We start from the raw sequence: 12,037 nt of genomic DNA, 5'->3' as shown, positions 1-12,037 counted from the left end.
CATCTTAGTCGAAACCAAGAAAAAGAAATGGGCATGGGCAGGACATGTAATGAGGAGGGAAGATAACCGATGGTCATTAAGGGTTACGGACTTGATTCCAAGGGAAGGGATGCGTAGCAGGGGGCGGCAGAAAGTTAGGTGGGCGGATGAGATTAATAAGTTTGCAGGGACGACATGGCCACAATTAGTACATGACCGGGGTAGTTGGAGAAGTATGGGAGAGGCCTCTGCCCTGCAGTGGGCGTAACCAGGCTGATGATGATGATGGTGAATATGCATCAGTTGATCAGCTTCTAGATGGTTTGTAGAATTAAGTGGCATTGTTCTAACATGTCATCTTTTGTTGTGTTCAGCTCTGCCATGTGTAACATAATATAAAACTGTAAAATTGTTTCATTGTTTTTATTAGTCTTGTTTTGCAAACTATGATATGTTGCGTGCTTTTAGTATTGTTTTTTTTTCTTCGCTACGGTATGTGTTTTCTGAACTTTTTTTAAGTTGCACGCGGCACCTCCGCGCCGCCATATTACGTAACAACTAAGGTGGTAGAGTGGGCTTTAGCTACATTTGTAGGTTTCTGCTGGGCCTCCTTCAACCCTTAGGAATTTAAAAAAAAATGAAACTTCAAACCAGGAGACCAATCACTGCATGGGCCTGCGGCCCACACCGCGTATTAGGCATAGTGAGGCGTTATCTTTAGCTTTTAGACGCATGATATAAACAACCAAATATATGATGGGAATAACAAGAAAAGCATACAAGAAGCGAGTAGACTGAGCCTCGAACATGTGTGCACATTTGCCTAAGGTGCATAACTGCCATCGGTTAGCTTGCATTGATAGGGATTTTAAATATTCAGTAAGAACAAAGCACTGGATTAATCTGCATAAGGACTTTGAGTCACAAACCCTTAATTATGAATTCTGTTAGCCCCCCAGACTGCGACAACAACGGTATCTACAATGACCGTCCGACGGCCGGTAGAAAAATTTGTGGTTGAGCTTTTTATAATTTCTGACCAAGAGCACAACCAGAATTTCCGATCCAAAACGGACTTGGTCGAATATTTGGGAATCATGGTCAATGCGCTGAGAACGCATGCATCTTTTTTTGTTTTTGTGTTATCTCATCCATCTTAAATTTGATGCAAAGACGCATGAACAATTAAAATTACTCTGCATTTGAAATACGTTCCGACTGTTTTTCTTAAGCCCCCTGTTTTTTTTTTTTTGTTCGTCTTTGCGTGCATGCATGTTGCTTATAAGCATGTAAATTCTGTTCATACACGGGACGTTCTTAGCGGCGCGCATATTATTTCAAAATTTTTTTAGCCATCGGATTGGTCCCGTACTCTGAACTATGCCTACGCGCAACTACTTGTGGGTCGGTGCGTGCCTGCATATACAAATAAATTGCAGTAGTACTCAGCTACCATAGTTATTCAACTGAGGACGTGTGTGGCGTCTTCATATGTTTTTGTTTTTGGAAAAGTTGTGGTGATCTTTTATCCGACCTTCCGTCGGCTAGACAGGCGCACCGAAATAAAAGTAGCTGGTGTCACCATCTTTTTTTCTTCACTTCGTCACATATCTGTTTGCACATTTAGCGTTAGGCAGAGGCCTCGATTGTGACGCGTGCCCGTGGTGCGGAGAAGGTACACGCGTTTGCTTAGTGTGCACGAGCAAATATCAGTTACAGTTTTTCTTCCTGCCGAGGTCGTCCTGCTGCGCCTAAAGCTTTTGTGCGCATTATTCCAGATGAATCTAAGATATCTTGAGATGAGGATGTCTAGCATTATCTTCAGGCTTATTGGATTAACTATATGCAGGGTAAGTCATGCGAAACGACAAAGATGCGAACCTTCTGAAAAATATTCAAGCAGTCAGCGTATAGTAATTATAGTAATTTATTCATGACTGCTCTTTAGAGAACCAATTTAACACAATTGATTGATGGAGCTTTATGGCGCAAGGGCCAGATATGGTCAAAGAGCGCCATACACATGGTGATCGGTTTCCAATTATTTGTTCGTGAAATGGAGAAGCGTACTTCGAATGGTGGATGTGGCATTGCTGTAAATAGGCCTAAAATTAGTCGACCTAGATTGCGTAAATTATATAGGTATTAAACAATGACGATGACCAGAGATATGAACTATGGCACTGTCTTGTTACGCGCGGATTATGTAAAAGAACGTGTAATGAAGACAACACTGGTGCCTCAACAGGGACCTTGAATGCAAGGGCCTAGACACACGTGCTATGCTAAATGTAACGAACGCAGCAGCAGCCTCTGGTAAGAAGCCGTACTACGTAACATTTGGTCGGATAATGTGCAATGTAAGAATGTCATTTAGATAATTTAAAACTAATTTGGTGTCGAATAATGGGTTCGTGCCGAGAAATTGTGCTAGATTTAATGGGATACGGTGCTGATACGGCAAGGGAAAGTGCTTTTCCTTTCATATTCTGTTTCCCTACATTCCACAAGGACGTGGATGGCCGTCAGTCTTTTACCACATCTACCACATGTAGGATGTTCATGTCCAGTCAGCAAGAAGTTTTGTGTACTGTATGTGTGCCCTATTCTTAGTCGACGTAACGCGACATCGGTTTCTCGTAATTTTATTATAGATGGGGAAGTGCTTAAATGTGGCCTGTTTATGCGAAGTTTATTCAACGTTTAGGAGTCCCACAAGCGTTGCCAATTATCTCTTAATTTTTTGCGAATGAGAGGTTTCAAATCTATGGCGGGGACAGCTATGGAAGAGCTGAAATTTTTTCTTGCTGTGGATGTGGCAATTTCTTCAGCGAGCACATTACCCTCGATGCCTCTATGCCCTCGCACCCATGATATAATGACACGTTGATTATATACATAAACAGTGCACAAGAGTGTATAAACATTATTAATTACAGGATCTTAGTGCTTTTTAGCGATACTAACGCCTTAACAACGCTCAGAGAGTCAGTATATGTAATCGACTTTCCTAGTTTTAATTTTTTTATGCGTTTCACAGCCGATAATACTGCTTAGTCTTCAGCCGTAAGGATAGTTTGCGCATGCAGAATGCCAGAGTCCGAAAAGTATGGACAAACTGCTGCATAAGAAACGGCGGCTTGTGACTCAGATGCATCGCTGTAAAACTCTAGACAACAGTACTTCGATCGAAGTTGAAGGAAGTGTATTTAAATGTGCATCTCAGGAGCACGCTTACTGACTTCAATAAAAGACATGTCACATTCCACGAGCTGCCACTGCCACGGCGGTGACAGCTTCGCTGGGAGAATTAGATGGTGTTCTACACGTGGGACACACATTTCTTCGCTAAGATTCCTTACACGGAGCGAGAAGGGCTTTCTGGCTTTAGGCCGGTTATCAAAAAGTATGTCACAGGATACATCGTTTACAGTTGTGTAATAAGGACGTTCAGGATTCGAGTTTACTTTCAGATAATATGTAAAGCTGGAATATGACCTCTGTAGACGGAGTGACCACTCGTTTGATTCTGCATAGAGACTTGCTACAGGGCTTGTCCTGAAAGCACCGGTCGCTAGGCGGATACCTAGGTGGTGCACAAGGTCTAGGATATTTAGCGCACTCGGCGTTGCAGAATGATAGATTATGGCAGTTATAGCAGTTCTGATAACTGTGGCCGAAACGTTGGCATCTAAATCATCGAAGAGGGTTTGGGACATAGGGTGTGACACGTAGCTTTACATGGCCTGCCTCGATTGTCTCAGGCAGGATGCTTGAGCCAAAAGTAAGTATTAGAAGGCTTTGTCTTGATTTCCTTACCGTCACGCCTTAGCATAATTCGCTTGACATTAATAACATTATGCTCGGTCCAGCCTTCCATCAGTTCAGCTTCTGTCATCTCCATTAGGTCATCATCAGAGACAGCACCACGGCTGGTGTTCATAGTTCGGTGCGGGGATATAGCGACTGGAATTTCTCAAAATGTAATTTCTCCTGTCTCATCATGCCATCGTCGTTACGCCTTCATCGTCATTCGAATGTAATCATTCCTTCGCTGTCGAGCGTGGTATCTGAATTTTCAAGCATCACAAGATTACGCTGATTGAAGCGCCTCCGGGTGAAAAGGTGTCAATTTAGGTCGTGTGATCGCACATTCAATTTTTTTACAAACAAGAACACCTTACTCCAGAAACATTAATGAAATCTTCCCTAAATCCTGCTAGCACAGGGTGTGGCATTCGCACATTTGTTAGACCAGATATTTTTGACAAGGCTTTTCAAATAGGTATTAGGGTAATTCACAGTAGTCACTCGCCGCGCAAAACAAACAGAAATGCCTTTCTAATATTGCCACAGTAAAGACAGTGAGAAAATTGCAAATGCACAAGACCCAGATATAACCTGTCTTTCTTTAGCCTTGTTGGCAAGCTTTTGTCCGTATTTCTCAATTTTTTTCGCTTTTTGTACCTACCTATTTCAAACAATAACAGCCCGATTGCCGTTTCTAGGGTACAGTAAACCACAAATTTTTACGGGACACGAGATCTGAGTAAAAGTTGACTGTCTGCGCAGCCTCACAACGTAGCCTCGTATTCGCATTTACAGCCTCTTCCAGAATATATGTGAACGGCAATGCGATGTTCGGTTTTATTGACTACTCTTACACGCTGCTCGGAAACTGAACCTTTTCCAGAATCCCATGGTCTATAAACTTTCGTGGTTGCCTGTACATGTAGGTAATGCTTTGTACTATTGGTGGACGATGCCCATCAGCTGACGCCTGTAGGAAATGTAGTAGTTAACTCCCTTCCTGAAGTCTAGAATATCGTAATATTATATTATTATGAGCCCTCTAACGTCAAAACGTTTCTAATCTCATTTTATTCCAATTTCCTGATGTCGAATTTACGTAACCGGTGACACAAGCATCCGAAAGTGACCTGCAGCATTGTCTAAACAGTCCAATCAAATGTTCTCCTCCTTTGTAGGAAGTTTTGTTTGCTTTGAAAATAATAAAATTGCCTACATTGAATGATTTACCCTATCTAATCGGCTGACAAGAGGCCAGGAGCAGGCTTAAGTGGTGAGGGATTCGATGGGGCCGAGGCAGCGCAGTGAAAGTAGATAAAAAATTATCGGGTTTGTGCCAAACTACTTTATGATTATGAGGCACACCGTAGTAAAGGATCCGGAAATTTCGACCACCTGGGGATGTTTAACGTGCACCTAAGTACACAGGTGCTTTCGCATTTCGCCTCCATCGAAATACGGCCGCCATGGCCGGGATTCAATCCCGCGACCTCGTGTTCAGCAGACCAACACCATAGTGAAAATAGATAATTGGATGAGGAGGGTCTGACGGTATTAGGACTGTATTCGTGCATTGAGTCACAGGCACAACTGTCCAAGGCATTTCTCAATTGCTTGTAAGAAAATTACGTTCGGTGTTTTTACCTTCCAAAATAACGATATGATTAGGATGCACGCCGTAGTGGGGAACTCCGCATAAATTTTGACCACTTGGGGTTCTTTAACTTGCAGCTAAGTCAAAGTACACGAGCGCCCTCACTCTGACCCTCGCCTCCGTGTTATCCTCTTTGATTAAATAAAACAAAATCAGGGAGATCCGATGAGCATGTTAGAATCAATCCGAAGCGAAGCTTTACTGGACCTAGTAAATAAATTCTATTCAAATAAATGCAAGGCATAAATTTCCTTTATTTTCCTCCTATACAACGAATGAGCTTATGAAATGTTTGTCTGTGCATTACATCATTCACAAGCTATGCCGAACACCCGCCGTGGTAGCTCAGTGGCTATGGTGTTGGGCTGCTGAGCACGAGGTCGCGGGATCGAATCCCGGCCCACGGCGGTCGCATTTCGGTGGGGGCGAAATGCGAAAACACCCGTGTACTTAGATTTAGGTGCACGTTAAAGAACCCCAGGTGGTCGAAATTTCCGGAGTCCTCCACTACGGCGTGCCTCATAATCAGAAAGTGGTTTTGGCAAGTAAAACCCCATAATTTATACATTTTAAGCTATACCGAAATGCCAGCATCAAATTTAGCGCATGAAATCGGCGGGACGTCGACGCACGACGCACAGCCTTCCTTGCAAATAAACATGGTTCATGATTACAAGAATTCCAGGATGAATTTTGCGCATCACCATTAATTGCATATATTTCATTAAGCGCTTTACTAAGGATTTCGCTCCTGTAGATTTTAACGTGTGCGTTGTATTGGTATATTGTTACTCTTATAGGCTGTTATTGGTTTTCTTTTTTGCATTGCGCAGAGGTATACTAAACAAGGAAAAGTAAAGAAAACTGACAAGATCAGAGAGAACACACTCTGCCACGGCCTTGCACGTATTTGCTCCGTCTCTATGTCTGTTGGTATCAGTAGTCATGCATCGGATCGCATGCAGAATCATGCTAGCCATATGTTGTTTTACTACATGCGTTTAATTTTCCAATTCGCAAAAGTCTTGTCACATGACCAGGTCGAGGATCCAGCCGACTGATAGCGCAAAGGGCGAGCAAGCGCGCAACGTTGGCAAGCTGGTCTTTTCATACAGATTTGAGTGATACTTGCAATATATAGGTCAAGGCAACATGTACAGGTAGCCTGAAAACAGTTTGTCTTGTCAAGGAGGTGATACAGACGAGGTGTGAGCAACCACAGCGAGCTGCTCATATTCGGAGGATTCAGCGCAAGCTTTGTTTTTACATTTTTGCTGCCGAGCTCTTCTTCATCACAGTCAGCACAAATGTGACCCTATTTGTTATACTATCCTCTCCAATAAATTAAGATCAGGCAGATCTCATGCACATGTTGTCAATGTGAAAATAAGTTTCACTGAATGGAGTAACTCAATGCTAACCTAAATGCGATGTGTACAATGCTCTTTATTTTCATCTCACGCAGCGTATAATATCATGCATTCAAAAACTATGCTGGAGTGCAAATACCACGTACTTTAGGCGGATGCACTCTGAGAGGCGTTTACGCACAGAAGTCCCATGGATGAACGTGATGTATGATGATTTTATAGGGAAGAATTCAGATGAAAGGTGTAAGGCCAAACCATTTACGGCATATACAGTTGCATGGCCATTTTCCTACTACAGCGAACGTGTTAGTCTCTTGTTGGTCGGGATTTTTCGCGGCGTGCTCACCAAAAACATGGGAGCTGGAAAAGGCATTTGTGTTTGAGTTTTCGCGTAATAGAGTTAAGTTTTCTCATATACTCAAATTTCGATCCCATGATATCATGTCTGCAGGTTGTTTGTAAGTCATACTTTACAAATTTTCCGACGCATTTTACTTTGAGAAGTTAAATTACTTCAATACCGTAGTTGCACTAGGCAGACGGCCTACACTAATGAGGATGCATGCCGTGCTAACGCTAACGCCGCCTAGCGACCGCGACCACCCAGACAGATCTCGAACATCAGCTGGAAAAGGGCTTTGTCTTTCAGTTTCCACATAACATATTAATGTTTTCTCGTATATTCGAATAACAATCCAAGGCTATCATTTCTGCAGCGTGTGTGTAAGTTGTATTTCATGCCTTCTCTGACGCAATTTACTTTTAAACATTAATTTAACTCAATAAGATGCTTAGCGGGCGGCCAAGAATAATGAGTATGTATACTGCATTTCTGCACACGCGCGTGCGCACGTGACGTACGGCACTTGTGGGGGTGGTACAAGTGTAACATCGTCTAACATCATTTGGGGTTGTGATACTTGTCCAACGTCCGCACCAGCCTCGTCGTGCATCCCCTTTCACAGTGTGAAATGGAGGTGCATTTTCTTCTTTTCTTTCTTGCCGGCATAGTTATTGCTTTCGTTGCTTCTTAACGATGGTTTTTACACACCACAGGTATCTGGCAAAACATCAGGGGACTTTACAAGTGTTATTACGCCCTTGGTGGGCTTGCGAACAATGAGAACTCAACAAGGCTACCATTCCTAAGAAACACAACTAAAGGGAACTGACAGCTTAGTACGTATGGTAGTATTCCACCATTTAATCTACTCGAAAGCGGTGTCCTCTTCTTTCTTCTCCGTTCCCGCGGTTCTTCCTCTTCTTTAATGGCCTAAATGCAGCATGCTTCACCCTAGTTTGTTCTTTTTGTTCATACCTCCTTATGTAGTACTTCAAAGTATTTCCGATTGAGGCGCATTCTTCTTGACCACAAGCTCCCACATAGCACATTGTCTTCAATAGGCCATGCTGAGATGCAGACTTTAACACACGGAACGGTCGACGAAATTCCATATTTCTAGTCCCAACACCTTTTCTCATTAGATCCTCGTAATCCGCCTGTATGTACCGCATCTTGTTGAGTCTGCTGTCAAAGTTTCTCTTGATGCCTTGTTTCTACATTTCTGGCTGCCAAGACGCGAGGAGCACGCTTTAGTGGAGAGGGTTTCAATGAGGCTGAACTAGCGCACTGAAAATAGATAACCGGATGAAAAGGGTGGTACCGGCACCAGCGATTGGTGCGCTTTTCCTTATTTAGCTTGTGGTGGCTGGCTGAAAATTGCAGCGGCGGTCAACGAGAGCTTTAGAATGCCGCTAAAACGTATTCTCAGCAAGGAACAGTTGGCAGCGCGAGGTCGTAAATGTGCCGAAAGTGCTCGAAAACATTACACGTCCACGCAGAAAGGTTTATTATACGCAAACAAACCCATGTTCTCCGGCAGGTGCGAGTAGCCAGGGTTTGAGCGATCGGCGGCAGCCATCTTTTATTTCTTTCGGAACGGGGCAGCCTGTGGCTATTCAGAAGAAAAAATTATGTTGTTCGGCACATTAATGCATATTTTAACACGTACACGTCACTTTGACGCGGTGAGTTTTCGCGGTTTTGTTACGTCGCGTGACAGGCAGGGGAGGTGGGTGCAGCCCTAAAACTTTTGACCAATAGCTGAAGGCTAATGGCGAAAAGGTGTCGGATGATAAATAGCTTTATTTCTTTTGTTTGGTCTAATCATGCATAATCAGTGTGTAGACGTCATATCAGATGGCGAGCTTACGTGGTTTTCGTGACATCGCGTGACAGACAGTAGAAGTGGGGGTGGTCGAAAAAAGTTTTCGACCAATTGCGGAGGGCTTATTGCAGAATTGGAATCGAAAAGTTTGGAATAGCTTTACGTTATAGCGTCCCTGTATCAATACATTTGAGAAGGTGTCAGCCTACAACAAGTGGAACCCTGAACATAAGTTGCGTGACGTCTATTTCTGCAAGACTCTGCCAGGACTTCGTTCGTAAGTTGAGAGTTCTCGTTGACAACATGGCATCTGTTCTACAGCGAGTTCCTGAAGACTTTGACAAGCGTCGTCAGAAGAAAAAGGGCCGAACTTCTACTACAAGCCCGAGCGCAGCTCCTTAAAGAGAACGTCACGGTATACACGGAAGAGAGAATTCGTTTTCCTTCACGCATGCCCGGAAATGTTTGAGGAGATGAAAGTACGCCTTCTCATGCGCGGGGCAGAAAAAGAACTCTTCGCCGGACTGATGCCGAACCGGCCCATCACCCCAGCACAATTTCTCTCAGAAGCAACAACGATGGAGAAAACGTTAGAAATGCGCACCAGGCAATTGAATCGCGGCTCAATGCCAAACTCTACGGAAGTTCAAGGCCTCTGGTCCGAACATTGGCGAGAGACACTCACACAAGTTGGGCGCGAAGAACTCAGGAAGAAGTTCCCAACCTTACAGTATCAAGTCAATTCGATTACTGACGTAGTTCATCATGAAAACCAGCGATCATTGGGAGTTCACAAAGAGCAGCCGGAATGGCAACAGCTTCAGCCTGAAGCAATAACGTACGCCACCATCTACTGCCGTCGAAATACGGATCCGCGGCCACGCTAGGGCCCCGTAACACTGTACTTCCGTCGTACGCCACCGCCGCTGCCGCCAGCTCGCCCACCCTTCGACCAGTGCAAACTACCAAAAAGGACAGACGTCTAGCGCGCTCCTGACCACAGCCCGCTCTACTACCACTGCGGAGAAGGAGGCCACGTCTACCATCGATGTACATACCGGAAGATGGAACTACGAGGCTTCGCCGTCAACGAGCCGCATCCACAGTTTCTCGAACGGCCTCGTGATATTGCTGACTGCACCACCGCAACACAGCGTAGACCCCGGCGTCCTTCGCGTTCGCCATCGCCAGAACGCTACCTGTTGCCGCAGCGCCGGCCCAGCAAGCCACTGGCACAGTCCACAGTCCGGGACCGGTCCGTAAGCCCCTATTCCGAAAACTAAAAGCAGCAACTGATGGAGGTGCGGTTTGTGTACGTCGAAATGAGACGCGTCCTGAACATTTAAACCAAGCAGCAACGACACGCCGCCATCCCGACGAAGCCTAGAGGTCAACTATACGCCGACAAAGGACTAGCTGATGATACCACGTACTAGCTACAGGTCGGCGCGACGCCGGCGTAGTCCGACTCTTAGACATAACTGGAACGGAATACAAAGAACTACCGACCTCGACGTGCTTCTCGGCGGCCACGAAGTCACCGCGTTTACAGAGGCTGGAGCCGACTCCTCCGTCATTGGCGGATTATTCGCCGACAAGTTGAAGTCAGAATTGCATGTGATGGCCTTCAAATTCGAACGGTGTCGTCATTGAAGATTCGACAAACACCAGTTGCAAAACATCGCATAATAACTTAAGAGTGCGTTCGACCCCTCCGTCAGAGCCCTTACTGACTTTCGACGCGAGAACGTCAAGGTATAAAACAAGTCGACGAAATGCGGCGAGATGACATCATCCAACAGTCGAAAAGCCCGTGGGCATCTCTTGTAGGCTTAGTGAGGAAAAAGGAAAGAATCCTACGTTTCTGCGTCGATTATTGTCTACTGAACAAAATCACGAAGAAGGACATGTACCCCCTTTCACGGATAGACGATGCATTCGCTCGGCTCTGCAACACTAAATACTCTTCGTCGATGGATATCGACTGGCTACTGGCAAATAGAAGTCGGCGAGAGGGATCGCAAAAACACCGCCTTCATCACGCCAGACGGCTTCAAGGTCATGCCATATTCGGACTGTGCTCGGTGACTGCAACGTTCCAGCGCGCGGTGCCTCAGGCTGTCGGGTTGGTTTCTCGGTTCCTGAAAAAGCACTGCTCTAGTTGCATAATGGTGCATCCATCGTGTCAGCTATCATATATTGACTGCATAGACTCTAAAAGGTCTTAAAGTTTCTAGAAAGGGCCACAAAACCACACCGGGCCTGTGGGTAGTATGGCTTTGTCAACTTAAAAATTTCCTCGACGGATTCCTGCTTTGTGCTGTGGTACAGCTGTCCAATACCCTGCCTAGAAATACCACTTTTCATTAGAAGTTATCACTTTTGTTAAAGCTGTCTACGAGATTTAGACGACATTTCTACGAGAAGAAGAGGAAGCCGACTAGTGCGGTCGTGCAAACATCGGCTCCCGCTTCGATCAATGTTTTTGCGCCGAATTTTTGTGCCACCCCTGAGAACCTGGTGTCGATCGACGCGTCGTATCACAAGGATTACGTGAATGTCCATATTTTTCCGGTGGGTTCATTTTTCGCCTCTTTCTGCGTGCCACGTAGAAAAGGTGCCAGCCCTTAACTCGCACTGTAGGCCTAGGCCTCACGCGCACGACGGAGTGTAGGCATGGCCTCCGGCTTAGCTGTTGAAGGCATGTATATCACGTCGAAGGAAGATATTGGATGGGTGACAGCCATCACTCGCTGATGGAAACGTGCATTAGCCGCTGGCGGGAAATCCGTGGCTATAAAGGATACCAACCATGGCGGGAAAGGTTGTCCGTCGCACACGGCCACCTCGCAGAACGTGCTTAAGCGCGTCGCTACCGCCTCAAGGATCCCGATGCTACCGAGGGATCACATCAAGATCATTGTCCGCCCACGCGGCGGCCTCGACGTTAAAAAGTTCAGCCTGGTACATCTCCAGAGCGCTGGCCAAGGCGGCAGCCTTAGCACCGGAAGACACGACCGAGGACACGTACTGTCCGAACGGCTGTCAAAAGATTT

Source organism: Dermacentor andersoni, chromosome 10, assembly GCF_023375885.2.
Source record: "Dermacentor andersoni chromosome 10, qqDerAnde1_hic_scaffold, whole genome shotgun sequence".
Lineage (NCBI taxonomy): Eukaryota > Metazoa > Arthropoda > Arachnida > Ixodida > Ixodidae > Dermacentor > Dermacentor andersoni.
This window is presented reverse-complemented; position numbering follows the sequence as displayed.